The following is an 11250-nucleotide window of genomic DNA, read 5'->3' as shown; positions in this document are numbered from 1 at the left end:
AGATTATAATTAATATAAATTAATCTAACAATGATTTAGATACGAAACTAGTATCAGTAGATAGATCTCGAAAAGTTACACAGAATGGACTACTCGAACGTGTCATTCGAATATCGAAAGGAGAAGATGTCATCAATTCTGTTTGAAGGGCAAAATAGTTATTTTTTTCAGTTAGAAGCCTGGTTTCCCATATCAGTTGGGAGGTTGCATTTATCATTGCCGTTGGTATTATCCCCAATCAATCGAGTAGATAAACTCTTATTTCTTTCTTCTTCTTTCTTATTCTTTTTTCTTCTCTTCTTTTTTCTTCTGCTCTCAGTCTCTCTATTCTTCTTCTTTCGAGAGTCCATGAGATTTAATGGAGTGAATTAATCGATTAATCTGTGTGGTGGATGAAGTTTGAGCGATGGTGGTGGTGTTGATGTTATTTGAGTTCAAGAGAAGCAGTTGATGCTGCTATAACTGAAATTAGGGTTTTGAGAATGAATTCGAGTTTATAGGTGATTTGATGGGTTAATTGAGCTGAGGATAGATGAAAAACACGAGGGTTGTAGATGAATTGTTGTATTGAAGTTGATTTGAGGATGAATCAATGAGTTAGGGTTTCTCAAGATGAACTGGAAGTTGGATTATTCATGAGTAAGAAGATTTAAGGAGTGGGTTTAGTCGATTGAGAAACAGGGTGAAGATAATTGGATATTTCAGAGATGTTCATGCACAAATGAAGAATTAGGGTTCATGTGTTCTTCCCAAACCAGAAATTAGGTTTTCAGAAGAATTGATTTGGTGATGTAGTTGTTCAGAGGGTGTTGATGATTGAGTAAGTCTATAAACAATCTTAAATATAGTATTCTAATTTGAACCGTTTTAATTATTGGATTTATGAATAAGAACTGAGATCGGATAAGTTAATTGAGCTAATAGAGGTTCTGGTTGTGTATGATTGGATTAAAGGAATATTAGGATCTTACAGATATGGTGAAGGTGGTGACTGTGAAGAGAGTATGTTTAAATTAGGACTGAATTGTCATTGCAGATGGAACAAGCTTGATATGGGTGAACCTTAGTTGCAGGATTGTTTACTTAAGAAGTATAAGAGTGATTGGTGTTGGTAGTATCCGTATAGAGGTTGTGGAACTAAATTGTCTGTGTATGTGAAGTTTCAGGTATTGTGGGGTGAATTGGTAGTGAACTATGATATCTGCAGGTAGGGATGTAATGGGTGGACGTACAGGGAATGATGTCGGGAGTAATGGGTTGCTTGCACTAGTAGTGGTGATGTTATAGAATCTGGTAGTGTTTGGGGGATAAATGGTGGAGTTGCAGTTATGGTTTAGGTGGATGGAATGAACTGAGTTATTAATGATGTTGTTCTGAAATGAATTGGATGCTAATGCAAGATGTTGTAGAAGTGTATCTAGAGATGAAGTTACAGATGGATACTAAATAGGTGTTAGTTGTACATAGAGATATATATAGAGTTGGATTAGTGGTGTTGTTAGCTGAAGTGAAATGTTTGTATGATTGTGTTTGTAAGAATGAAGGTTAGATGAACTTTGGAGTTGAATCTGTGCAGTGAGAGGCTTGCAGTTGCTTCCTAAAGGTAAGCTGAGGTTGTAATTGAAATTGTATTATGAAGTTATTTTAGATTCGAATGGGATGTATAGAGATTGTATGAACTTGTGTTCTTGAGTTTTGAGCCTGTTAGGCATCCCCGTCAGATTATCTGACTGATTTGGTACCTAGCTGACTCGAGGTATCTGACTGAGTCGAATTAACCCTGTTAACCTGAGTTAAATCTTTTCGACTCAGTGACCAGACCAGTTGACCGTGGACTTGCCTGACCTTGGACGTTGACCGTTAATTGACCCTTTTGACTGTTAGAGACCGTTAGTTGACCCTAGTGAACCAGGCCTTATGAAATTGGCTGACTTAGTGGACTTGGGCTTTTGGCCAAAATTCTCAATTAGAGTTTTGGACCACCTATGGTCTTAGACTTTGGTTCCTTCTACAAAGTTGTATATGTTCATAAGACTTAGTTGATGGGCTTAGAACCATTAGATAGACTTGTATGAGTCTTTTGGCTAATTTCTTAGAGTATTTGTGTGATTAACAGTTAGTTATTAACAACGATTGATTCAAAGGATGAACCGGTGGATCGTGGATCTCGAGGTAGGCGTGGCTTGTCATCAAAAGAGGTGGGAATACTTTTAACTATTTTGAAACCATTGTTGTTTCTTTTACAAAAGTTTATGTTTAACAAACTCATGCATTCTCAGTTTGTGCATTTCATGCATTGTTTAGTTTGTATTATGATTGTTTTGTTGATTCTTTGAATCTTTCCATGAATTAGAAAGGACCTGTAATGTTTTGTTGTCAATATGAATTGTTATGGTAATGAGAATTTCCACATGTGGTATATAGGATATGCTCCTTCATTTATATCTACATGAATTCATCTTTTATGCTTATTAGGTGTGGAACAACCCGGCATCAATATAGCTATGTAGGTGTGGAAAAACCCGACATCACTATTATATATTGTTTGAAGAAGGAGTTTGTCCATATACATTGTTTGTGCATTTCCAGTGACTTAGTCACTTTGATGTTTGGGAAAACATGAATTGTTTTCCAAATCTTGCTCATGATTTCTTTAAAGTTAAATGTTATTCCTGCTGGGCACCCCTTTTAGGGATGATGTGCTCACTCATTCCCACTTTCAGTTTCAGAGACAGATAAGAGTTGCGCAGGAAAGCTTCGAGGAGTTGACTCCGTTAAATAGTTAACTTCTGTTGTGTTTATTATGATGTTTATTTTTTTTGCAAACAAAATGACTATTGTATATGTATCATTTGAGAGAAGTTCTTGTATATATATTTCTGAGCGGGATTAGTTTTGAGTTAACTGTTATAACAGATTTCATAATTGATTGTTTAAATAATAGATTCTTAGTGCCTCTTTATTTAGTTAACCTCTTGGATTAGTCAGCTGCTAGCTTTGGGGGCGCTACAGTGTTGGTATCAGAGCTCACTATTAGATCTTATATGGGAAACAATTGGAATAGCCAGTGCCAGTTAGTGAAATAGATTAGTTAAGAACTGGGTTGGGTTTGTGAGATAAATTTTAATCAGTGAAAGCTATCAATAATAAAAATAATTATTTAATTGATTGATTTGTTTGGTTGTTTGTTTGTTTATGTATTAAAGTAAAAAATTTAGGGTACACCAATAACTTTAGCTAATAAAGTTTAGAGAATAATTAACCTTAATAAACTAACACTTAGTTAATACAACACTGGGGAATAGCGAAGGTTGTGTTTTCTCTGTTCGTAGGAAGTCATTGTTGGGATTGGCCAACCTTGACAGGACAAATGCATTCAGAGATGACCGATCATAGACGTTTAGTATGATTTAGATCTTGGAGATACCGATAAGTATAAATTCACTTAGAAAGATTCGTACGATTCTTCCTTGAAGTTAAAGACAGATATATTATAAAATAGAAATTAATTTAGAGAATTTAAAAGACTAGAATTTATAGTTTCTTCCTTATAGAAATCAGTATAAGAAGTTTGGACTTCCCTATTTGATAGAACTTAAATTAGCGTAGTTGAACCTAAAGCTACAAATTTTAATCTTAGTTGTAGAAGACCATTTAGGTTTATGCTTTGTTTTATATTATTTACGCTTAGCCAAGAGATGGGATTATTCTATAAGGTGAGGAGTTTTTGAAGACCAGAAGGTTGGTTTGATTTTCGAGGACGAAAATGTATTAAGCGGGGATAATGTAAAGACCCGCAAGCTCGTCAACGCTATTAGACTAGTCAAGAGACATATTAGTCGATAATAACTCGATTAGTTGATATAAATTGTAATTAATAGAAATTAATCTAACAACGATTTAGATACGAAACTAGTATCAGTAGATAGATCTTGAAAAGTTACACATAATGGACTACTCGAACGTGTCATTCGAATATCGAAAGGAGAAGATATCATCAACTCCGTTTGAAGGGCAAAATAATTATTTTTTTCAGTTAGCCGCCTGGTTTCCCATATCAATTGGGAGGTTGCATTTATCGTTGTCGTTGGTCTTATCCCCAATCGATCGAGTAGATACTCTTATTTCTTTCTTTTTCTTTCTTATTCTTTTTTCTTCTCTTCTTTCTTCTTCTGCTCTCAGTTTCTCTATTCTTCTTCTTTCGAGAGTCCGTGAGATTTAATGGAGTGAATTAATCGATTAATCCGTGTGGTGGATGAAGTTTGAGCGATGGTGGTGGTGTTGATGTTATTTTAGTTCGGGAGAAGAAATTGATGCTACTATAACTGAAATTAGGGCTTTGAGAATGAATTCGAGTTTATAGGTGATTTCATTGGTTAATTGAGATGTGGATAGATGAAGAACACGAGGGTTGCAGATGAATTGTTGTATTGAAGTTGTTCTGAAATTGATTTGAGGATGAATCAATGAGTTAGGGTTTCTCAAGATGAACTGGAAGTTGGATTATTGATGAGTAAGAAGATTTAAGGAGTGGGTTTAGTCGATTGAGGAAAAGGGTGAAGATAATTGGATATTTCAGAGATACTCATGAACAAATGAAGAATTAGGGTTCATGTGTTCTTCCCCAAACCAGAAATTAGGTTTTCAAAAGAATTGATTTGGTGATGTAGTTGTTAAGAGGGTGTTGATGATTGAGTAAGTCTATAAACAATCTTAATTATAGTGTTTTGTTTTGTTTTGAACTGTTTTAATTATTGGATTTATGAATAAGAATTGAGATTGAATAAGTTAATTGAGATAATGGAGGTTCTGGTTATGTATGATTGGATTAGAGGAATATTAGGATCTTACAAAGATGGTGAAGGTGGTGATTGTGAAGAGAATACGTTTAAATTAGGACTGAATTTTTATTGCAGATGGAACAAGCTTGATATGGGTGAACTTGAGTTGCAGGATTCTTTACTTAAGAAGTATAAGAGTGATTGGTGTTGGTAGTATCCGTATAGAGGTTTTGGAACTAACTTATCTGTGTATGTGAAGTTTCAGGTATTGTGGGGTGAATTGGTAATGAACTATGATATCTGCGGGTAGGGATGTAATAAGTGAAGGTACAGGGAATGATGTTGGGAGTAATGGGTTGCTTGAACTAGTAGTGGTGATGTTATAGATACTGGTAGTGTTTGGGGGATAAATAATGGAGTTGCAGTTATGGTTTAGGTGGATGGAATGAACTGAGTTATTAATGATGTTGTTCTGAAATGAATTGGATGCTAATGCAAGATGTCGTAGAAGTGTATCTAGAGATTAAATTAGATATGGATACTAAATAGGTGTTAGTTGTACTTAGCGATATATATAGAGTTAGATGGGTGGTGTTGTTAGCTGAAGTGAAATGTTTGTATGACTGTGTTTGTAAGAATGAAGGTTAGATGAACTTTGGAGTTTTATCTGTGCAGTGAGAGGCTTGCAGTTGCTGCCTAAAGGTAAGCTGAAGTTGTAATTGAAATTGTATTATGAAGTTATTTAAGATTTGAATAGAATGTATGAACTTGTGTTCTTGAGTTTAAGCCTGTTAGTCATCCCCGTCAGATTATCTGACTGATTTGGTACCTAGCTGACTCGGGGTATCTGACTGAGTCGAGTTAACCCTGTTAACCTGAGTTGAATCCTTTCGACTCACTGACCAGACCAATTGACCGTGGATTTGACCTGACCTTGGACGTTGACCGTTAATTGACCTTATTGACTGTTAGAGACTGTTAGTTGACCCTAGTGAACCAGGCCTTATGAAATTAGTTGACTCAGTGGACTTGGGCTTTCGGACAAAATTCTCAATTAAAGTTTTGGACCACTTATGCTCTGAATTAGACTTTGGTTCCTTCTACAAAGTTGTATATGTTCATAAGACTTAGTTATTGGGCTTAGAACCATTAGATAGACTTGTATGAGCCTTGTATGAGTCTTTTGGCTAGTCTCTTAGAGTACTTCTGTGATTAGTAGTTTGTTATTAACAACGATCGATTCAAAGGATGAACCAGTGGATCGTGGATCTCGAGGTAGGCGTGGATTGTCATCAAAAGAGGTGGGAATACTTTTAACTCTTTTGAAACCATTGTTGTTTCTTTTACAAAAGTTTATGTTTAACAAACTCATGTATTGTCAGTTTGTGCATTTTATTAATTGTTTAGTTTGTATTATGATTTTTTTTGTTGATTCTTTGAATCTTTCTATGAATTGGAAAGGACCTGTAATGTTTTGTTGTCAATATGAATTGTTATGGGAAATGAGAATTTCCACGTGTGGTATATAGGATACGCTCCTTCATTTATATCTACATGAATTCAGTTTTTATGCTTATTAGGTGTGGAACAACCCGGCATCAATATAGTTATGTAGGTGTGAAAAAACCCAGCATCACTATTATATATTGTTTGAAGAAGGAGTTTGTCCATATACATTGTTTGTGCATTTCCAGTGACTTAGTCACTTTGATGTTTGGGAAAACATGAATTGTTTTCCAAATCTTGCTCATGATTTCTTTAAAGTTAAATATTATTCCTGCTGGGCACCCCTTTTAGGGATGATGTGCTCACTCATTCCCACTTTCAGTTTCAGAGACACATCAGAGTTGCGCAGCGAAAGCTTCGAGGAGTTGACTCCGTTAAATAGTTAACTTTTGTTATGTTTATTATGATGTTTATTCTTTTTGGAAATAAAATGACTATTGTATATATATATCATTTGAGAGAAGTTCTTGTATATATATTTCTGAGCGGGGTTAGTTTTGGGTTAAGTTTTATAGCATATTTCATAATTGATTGTTTAAATAAATGATTTAGATTTTTAGTGCCTCTTTATTTAGTTAACCTCTTGGATTAGTCAGCTGCTAGCTTTGGGGGCGCTACAGTGTTGGTATCAGAGCTCACTATTAGATCTTATATGGAAAACAATAGGAATAGCCAGTGCCAGTTAGTGAAATAAATTAGTTAAGAACTGGGTTGGGTTTGTGAGATAAATCTTAATCACTAAAAGCTATCAATAATAAAAATAATTATTTAATTGATTGATTTGGTTGTTTGTTTATGTATTGAAGTAAAAAATTTAGGGTACACCAGTAAATTTAGCTAATAATGTTTAGAGAATAATTAACCTTAATAAACTAACACTTAGTTAATCCAGCACCAGAGAATAGCGAAGGTTGTGTTTTCTCTGTTCGTAGGAAGTCATTGTTGGGCTTGGCCAACCTTGACAGGGCAACTTTATTCAGAGATGACCGATCATAGACGTTTAATATGATTTAGATATTGTAGATACCGATAAGTATAAATTCACGGAAAGATTCGTACGATTCTTCCTTGAAATTAAAGACATATATATTATAAAATAGAAATTAATTTAGAGAACTTAAAAGACTAGAATTTATAGTTTCTTCCTTATAGAAATCAGTATAAGAAGTTTAGACTTTCCTATTTGATAGAACTTAAATTAGTGTAGTTGAACCTAGAGCTACAAATTTTAATCTTAGTTGTAGAAGACCATTTAGGTTTATGCTTTGTTTTATATTGTTTACGCTTAGCCAAGAGATGGGATTATTCTATAAAGTGAGGAGTTTTTGAAATTTTCGAGGACAAAAATGTATAAGGTGGGGAGAATGTAAAGACCCGCAAGCTCGTCAATGCTATTAGACTAGTCAAGAGATGTATTAGTCGATAATAACTCGATTAGTTGGTATAGATTATAATTAATAGAAATTAATCTAACAACGATTTAGATTTCGAAACTAGTATCAGTAGATAGATCTCGAAAAGTTACACAGAATGGACTACTCGAACGTGTCATTCGAATATCGAAAGGGGAAGATATCATCTATTTTGTTTGAAGGGAAAAATAGTTATTTTTTCAGTTAGCCGCCTGGATTCCCATATCAATTGGGAGGTTGCATTTATCATTGTCGTTGGTCTTATCCCCAATCGATCGAGTAGATAAACTCTTATTTCTTTCTTCTTCTTTCTTATTCTTTTTTCTTCTCTTCTTTCTTCTTCTGCTCTCAGTTTCTCTATTCTTCTTCTTTCGAGAGTCAGTGAGATTTAATGGAGTGAATTAATCGATTAATCCGTGTGGTGGATGAAGTTTGAGCGATGGTGGTGGTGTTGATGTTATTTGATTTCGGGAGAAGAAGTTGATGCTGCTATAACTAAAATTAGGGCTTTGAGAATGAATTCGAGTTTATAGGTGATTTGATGGGTTAATTGAGATGTGGATAGATGAAGAACACGAGGGTTGCAGATGAATTGTTATATTGAAGTTGTTCTGAAGTTGATTTGAGGATGAATCAATGAGTTAGGGTTTCTCAAGATGAACTGGAAGTTGGATTATTGATGAGTAAGAAGATTTAAGGAGTGGGTTTAGTCGATTGAGGAACAGGGTGAAGATAGTTGGATATTTCAGAGATGTTCATGAACAAATGAAGAATTAGGGTTCATGTGTTCTTCCCCAAACCAGAAATTAGGTTTTCAAAAGAATTGATTTGGTGATGTAGTTGTTCAGAGGGTGTTGATGATTGAGTATGTCTATAAACAATCTTAATTATAGTATTTTGATTTGAACCGTTTCAATTATTGGATTTATGAATAAGAACTGAGATTGGAAAGTTAATTGAGCTAATGGAGGTTCTGGTTGTGTATGATTGGATTAGAGGAATATTAGGATCTTACAGAGATGGTGAAGGTGGTGACTGTGAAGAGAATATGTTTAAATTTGGACTGAATTGTTATTGCAGATGGAACAAGCTTGATATGGGTGAACTTGAGTTGCATGATTGTTTACTTAAGAAGTATAAGAGTGATCGGTGTTGGTAATATCCGTATAGAGGTTGTGGAACTAAATTGTCTGTGTATGTGAATTTACAGGTATTGTGGGTGAATTGGTAGTGAACTATGATATCTGCAGGTAGGGATGTAATAGTTGGAGGTACAGGGAATGATGTTGGGAGTAATGGGTTGCTTGCACTAGTAGTGGTGATGTTACAGAATCTGGTAGTGTTTGGGGAATAAATGGCGGAGTTGCAGTTATGGTTTAGGTGGATGGAATGAACTGAGTTATTAATGATGTTGTTCTGAAATGAATTGGATGCTAATGCAAGATTTTGTAGAAGTGTATCTAGAGATGAAGTTACAGATGGATACTAAATAGGTGTTAGTTGTACTTAGAGATATATATAGAGTTGGATTGGTGGTGTAGTTAGCTGAAGTGAAATGTTTGTATGATTGTGTTTGTAAGAATGAAGGTTAGATGAACTTTGGAGTTGAATCTGTGCAGTGAGAGGCTTGCAGTTGTTGCCTAAAGGTAAGCTGAAGTTGTAATTGAAATTCTATTATGAAGTTATTTTATATTTGAATTGAATGTATAGAGATTGTATGAACTTGTGTTCTTGAGTTTAAGCCTGTTAGTCATCCCCGTCAGATTATCTGACAGATTTGGTACCTAGCTGACTCAGGGTATCTGACTGAGTCGAGTTAACCCTGTTAACCTGAGTTGAATCCTTTCGACTCACTGACCAGACCAATTGACAATGGACTTGACCCGACCTTGGACGTTGACCGTTAATTGACCATATTGACTGTTAGAGACCGTTAGTTGACCCTAGTGAACCAGGCCTTATGAAATTGGTTGACTTAGTGGACTTGGGCTTTTGGACAAAATTCTCAATTAGAGTTTTGGACCACTTATGGTCTGAATTAGACTTTGGTTCCTTATAAAAAGTTGTATATGTTCATAAGACTTAGTTAATGCGCTTAGAACCATTAAATAGACTTGTATGAGCCTTTTGGCTAATCTCTTAGAGTACTTTTGTGATTAATAGTTAGTTATTAACAACGATTGATTCAAAGGATGAACCGGTGGATCGTGAATCTCGAGGTAGGCGTGGCTTGTCATCAAAAGAGGTGGGAATACTTTTAACTCTTTTGAAACCATTGTTGTTTCTTTTACAAAAGTTTATGTTTAACAAACTCATGCATTGTCAGTTTGTGCATTTCATTAATTGTTTAGTTTGTATTATGATTTTTTTGTTGATTCTTTGAATCTTTCCATGAATTAGAAAGGACCTGTAATGTTTTGTTGTCAATATGAATTGTTATGGGAAATGAGAATTTCCACGTTTGGTATATAGGATACGCTCCTTCATTTATATCTACATGAATTCAGCTTTTACGCTTATTAGGTGTGAAAAAACCCGGCATCACTATTATATATCGTTTGAAGAAGGAGTTTGTCCATATACATTGTTTGTGCATTTCCAGTGACTTAGTCACTTTGATGTTTTGGAAAACATGAATTGTTTTCCAAATCTTGCTCATGATTTCTTTAAAGTTAAATATTATTCCTGCTGGGCACCTCTTTTAGGGATGATGTGCTCACTCATTCCCACTTTCAGTTTCAGAGACAGATCAGAGTTGCGCAGCGAAAGCTTCGAGGAGTTGACTCCGTTAAATAGTTAACTTCTGTTATGTTTATTATGATGTTTATTCTTTTTGCAAACAAAATGACTATTGTATATGTATCATTTGAGAGAAGTTCTTGTATGTATATTTCTGAGCGGGGTTAGTTTTAGGTTAAGTTTTATAGCAGATTTCATAATTGATTGTTTAAATAAATGATTTGGATTCTTAGTGCCTCTTTATTTAGTTAACCTCTTGGATTAGTCATCTGCTAGGTTTGGGGGCGCTACAAAGCCTATTGGACATACATGATTAATTTGTCATAAAGCATAATGAGAAGAAAGAAGCCTTAAAGTATAAAGACTCGCCTTGTGGCGCGAGGTTTCTCGCAAAGCCCTGGAATTGTTTTGTAATGAACTTCATAATGTTCGACTACTCAGTTAGCTTGGTGATTTCAAAAGGACTTGAAATGTAGTATATTTATGTGGTTATTACGTATCTCCGAAAGAATCAAGAGATAGAAGATATTTACAGAAGTACCTGATATCCTTTTTTTACCCAAATTAAGTGACTTAAAGCACATAGTGCATTTACAGTTAGATAGAACGCTCACTTATAGATAGAAGCAGTCAGGCGGATGTGGTATACCCGTCTAAGTTGCTATTTGATTTGGAGGGGGTAGACAAGTATGTTATTTTCCTTGCGAATTCACAAGAAAGTTTCTGATTTGGAATTGTATCTACATATGTCAATGGTACAGACATGATGGGTACTCTTGATGTAATAAGAGACCTTAAAAGCTATTTGAAAT

The 11250-nt window shown here is 34.8% G+C and overlaps 1 long non-coding RNA gene across 1 annotated transcript; it reads left to right on the top strand.

The window, feature by feature from the left end:
• The first annotated feature begins 301 nt into the window (after positions 1–301).
• LOC113274217 lies at positions 302–2882 on the top strand. Its single transcript, XR_003322870.1, has 3 exons — positions 302–1603; positions 2117–2198; positions 2724–2882. It is a non-coding gene; the product is annotated as an uncharacterized LOC113274217 (long non-coding RNA).
• Positions 2883–11250: the final 8368 nt, after the last annotated feature.

The sequence above is a fragment of the Papaver somniferum genome, chromosome 4, assembly GCF_003573695.1.
Source record: "Papaver somniferum cultivar HN1 chromosome 4, ASM357369v1, whole genome shotgun sequence".
Lineage (NCBI taxonomy): Eukaryota > Viridiplantae > Streptophyta > Magnoliopsida > Ranunculales > Papaveraceae > Papaver > Papaver somniferum.
This window is presented reverse-complemented; position numbering and strand designations above follow the sequence as displayed.